Below are 5,000 nucleotides of genomic sequence, written 5' to 3'. Positions count from 1 at the left end.
TGAGGGTGGATGAGTGTATACTTTTTAGGCGCATGTGCGTGGGTGTGCGGGCGCGCATGTTGAGGTATAGACATGTGCGCTTACGCGAATACAATGAACTTTTTTACCCCCTTACTTTTACTCCCTCCCCTCAGACAGACAGACAGACAGACAGATAGATAGATAGATATAGATAGATAGATAGATAGATAGATAGATAGATAGATAGACAGACAGACAGATAGATAGATAGATAGATAGATAGATAGATAGATAGATAGATAGATAGATAGATAGATAGATAGATAGATAGATAGATAGATAGCGTACCAGTTGCCAGGAATGTGTTTAATATGTAAATTGGCCTATCCACTAAAAGTAGTGGTTATTTAAAGAATGTGTTCGTGGATAGCTGATGAGATGAATGAGGTGCTGATAAAAGAACAATAACTGTTGAAATATGCATATACAACTATCTTCTGATTTTTTCTATTACTGAACGCCTCCAGGCGGTTTTCTGTTGGCATGTGTGTTGCACATATTGATATTATATATATATATATAGATATGATTACATAAATTATAGAGTAAATAGACAATCTCATGAATTGAACGAAAACTCTGTTATAGTTTATTCTGTAATCAGTAAAATAATCCATAATACATTTAAAAAAAGTTGATAATGAAAACTGGAAAAGCGATGAGACTGTCAAAGGAAAATGTTCATGAATCTTCACTTGAATGAATTTGAAAATAGATGCTCTGGTGGAAATTAATGAATTATATTTACCAACTAGCAGTATCGCCCGGCGTTGCTCGGGTTTGTTTCGACCCTTTAGAATTGGAATTTTTGAAAAGTAGAAATTTTGCATTATGTAGCTTGTTATTCTCTTTAAGTGAACAATTTTCTGGTTGAAATACACCGAAAAATGGCGACACAGCAATCAAAAAATCGCAAAAAATAGGGATTTTCATAGAAAAAAAGCACCTTTTTGATGTAAATAATTTTTGTTCTTAACATGGTCCGATTTGAAGTTTTTCTTCTACGGAAGTAAGAGCAGGCCTTTTTTTTTTATCATACTCTCAATTTTGGTCAACTTGCGCCGCAGGGTCTCGGAGGAGATAGTGTTAGTTGAAGGCTACCAAACCTGCCATACACAGACAACTTCAGCTTTATATAGAGAGAGATATGAAGAGATGAGTTTTGCTATATTGTTGTTTCATTATATTCACTTATAGACGTATTAAGTGTTTCTAGTGTCCCTTTCCGAGCAATTTAAAAGAAACTTAAAGACATTTCAATTAAAAGAGAGTAATGAATGTCTCACATCACTGTCAGCAAATGGACCCTTTTCACTTATCTCGGTTAATATTTTAAAATGTTCTTTTCGTGGCGCTCTTGATAATACAACATACATTTGACCGTGTGCAAAGAACTGTGTTGGGAGATGATATTATTACTCTTTTACTCTTTTACTCTTTTACTTGTTTCAGTCATCTGACTGCGGCCATGCTGGAGCACCGCCTTTAATCGAGCAAATCGACCCCGGGACTTATTCTTTTGTAAGCCCAGTACTTATTCCATCGGTCTCTTTCGCCGAACCACTAAGTAACGGGGACATAAACACACCAGCATCGGTTGTCAAGCAATGCTAGGGGGACAAACACAGACACACAAACATACACACACATATATATATACATATATACGACGGGCTTCTTTCAGTTTCCGTCTACCAAATCCACTCACAAGGTCAGCCCGAGGCTATAGTAGAAGACACTTGCCCAGTGGGACTGAACCCGGAACCATGTGGTTGGTAAACAAGCTACTTACCACACAGCCACTCCTGGTGGGACTGAACCCGGAACCATGTGGTTGGTAAACAAGCTACTTACCACACAGCCGCTCCTGCGACTAAATAATTTCGAGGTGGTTCACCAGCATGACCGCAGTCTAACACAATTTGAAGGCTTAATTCTATTAGATAGGGATTATTGTTTTTGCACTACGTAATACTTTGTAAAGTAATGTATATTACTTTACTACCCACAAGGGGCTAAACATAGAGGGGACAAACAAAGACAGACAAAGGGATTAAGTCGATTACATCGACCCCAGTGCGAAACTGGTACTTAATCTATCGACCCCAAAAGGATGAAAGGCAAAGTCGACCTCGGCGGAATTTGAACTCAGAATGTAACGACAGACGAAATACGGCTACACATTTCGCCCGGCGTGCTAACGTCTCTGCCAGCTCGCCGCCCTTTGTAAAATAATGTACTCGCTTATTTTTTTGCTGTTGTTTTTTCTGCTTTATTACATTTTTACGAACGCGAAGCAAAGTTATCTGTTTACATATGGAATTAAAACAGCATTTAAAACAGAAGCGAATCTTGTAATACTAAGCATTATAATTTATGTTTAATATACAAATAAACTTTATAGTTAAAAATTCTTTTTTTTAATATTCATTTATTATTTCTTCAAAGTAATATGATATTTTTTAATAACGTAGGGAGAAAAAATAAACTGCCCCGCATTTCTTCAGTCATTGTAATATAGATAGGCGTATTCGTTTACGAGGCATCGTTACTTGCAGTGCTGACTCTGAATTCTAGTGGGACTGAACCCGGAAGCATGTGGTTGGTAAACAAGCTACTTACCACACAGCCACTCCTGCGACTGAATAATTTCAAGGTGGTTCACCAGCATGACCCCAGAGATAAACTGTAGAGATAAACTTAAAAGAATGTGTGTGTGTGTATTATGTGTGTAGCTATATATAATATATATATATATATATAATCCAAAATTTAAAGGAGTGGAATAGGTAATATGTAAGCTACATATGTTTCTTAGCTAGCTGGAGCTCAGTGTGTGTGTGTCTGTATTTGTCCCCCACCATCGCTTGACAACCGATACTGGTGTGTTTACGTCCCTGTAACTTAGTCGTTCGGCAAAAGAGACCGATAGAATAAGTACTAATCTTACAATGAATAAGTCCTGGGGTCGATTTGTTCGACTAAAGGCGCTGTTCCAGCATGGCCGGAGTCAAATGACGCATACACACACACACACACACACACACACACACACACAGACGCATACACATATGACAAAAGTAAATATAATCATTTCATTAAAATTTATTTAAATCTGAAATTATACATTCAAATTCTTTATTAATTGTTATAATGTGAATATTTGATATTTAGCAGACATGTCCTTTGAATTTTTCAATGCACGGACCCTATTAGGGATGTCATTGATCAGATGATGAATATTCTCTTGAGGAATTTCTTGCCAAGTTTCATGCAGCAATTTCAAAAGATCTGGCTTTGAAAATGCTTTCTTGTCCTTTTTATGAAGTGTCCTGTCCATTATTGAGAAGTGCGCAATAAGGTTCATATCTTGTGACTGGCTTGGCCATGGAAGATTTTTAATGTCATTCTCTTCCAACCAATTTTGGGGGGTTTTTTTGCTGTGTGACAAGGAGCACCATCTTCCGTAAATAGTCTTCTTTAATCATTTCACCACTGAAGATTGGAAGGAGTCATCCTTTCTGCAATACGGACACATACTTATCTGAGTTTATGTTTCCCTCACACTCCACTAGCTCTGATAAACCATTTCTCCAGACCATCACAGAATAGCGGCAGTGTTTCATTATTGGCTGTAATCTTTTCGCATCAATTTCTTGATCACAGACTCTCCAGACCCACACTTGACCACTGTCAGAAAACACAGCAAATCTAGACTTATCAGAGAATATGACAGTGTCCCCAAATGCTAGTGGCCTCTCCACCATCTCACTGGCCCAATCTTTTCTCCGCTTGATGTTGGATGGTCGAAGTGGCTTCTTTATGCTGTTCTGCCATAGTAACCAAGCTTGTGGAGATATCTGACAACTGTTCTGGGACTGACATCAACTTGTTCTGCTATGTCAGAGACCTTGCAACGAGGATTAACCTTCATACCTATCTTAGCAAAGAGAAGGGTCCTGTTAGAGGGCCCTGGTTGATTTAAGCGAGGTGATGTGGACTTCTTCCCCTCTCTAATGAATTGCACAATCACTCTATTAACTGTAGAAAGCGGGATCCCAAGGTTTTCTGCGATTCTACGCTGACTATGTCCACCTTTAGAATGATCCACAATACGGTGTCTTTGAAATTCAGACAGTTCCAAGGCTTCTTTCGTATATGGCATGATTAAACAGTCACGTATAGAACCTGAAACATAAAAATGTCAATTAATAAAAAATATAAACCTTTACAAGTTAGAATAAACATAAAAACGATGTTTTATGGGGTGTCTATTTACTTCTGTCATGCCTCTGTGTGTGTGTGTGTGTGTCTGTGTGTGTGTGTCTGTGTGTCTGTGTGTGTGTGTGTGTCTGTGTATGTGTGTGTGTATACACACTGCGTTTCAAGTTATTAACGACGTAACATTTTTTCTTTGTTTTATTTAAAAACTGCACGTTAGAATTCAACGAAATTTCCACAGAATGGTGGCAACAGTTATATGCGTTTGGTGTGTAAAAAGCGTGAGGTTTTCGCGCAAGTGTAAACAAACCGTTACATGATCTCCACGAACTTTCAGTGTTCCAAATTATTAACGAGTGCTCTGATAATCGTGTAATTATGGGTCGTAAATGTGACTTAATCGCTTCAGAGAAATCTATTATTACTTCTGAACTTGCAAACGGTAAATCAATATTAGAAATATCTAAAATAATTGGAAGATATCACCAAACTGCGAAAAAATTTTGTTACAGCTCCTACGAAGATACGTAAGAGAGCCGACAAGGGTTAGTCAAGGGCTGTTTCTCAACGTTCTTTGTCACCAATTAAGTGTGAAGCTGTAAAAAAAAAATCAGGTCTTGCAAGTGAAATTTTCAATCATATTGGCGAAACAACTGTGTCCAGAACTATCCGATGTCATCTTCTGAAAAAGGTTGGTAAACCAGTGACATTAGTTAAAAGGTCTCCTTTAAACAAGAAATACACAGAAAATCGCCTGA

This window comes from Octopus sinensis, linkage group LG17, assembly GCF_006345805.1.
Source record: "Octopus sinensis linkage group LG17, ASM634580v1, whole genome shotgun sequence".
Taxonomy (NCBI): Eukaryota; Metazoa; Mollusca; class Cephalopoda; order Octopoda; family Octopodidae; genus Octopus; species Octopus sinensis.
This window is presented reverse-complemented; position numbering follows the sequence as displayed.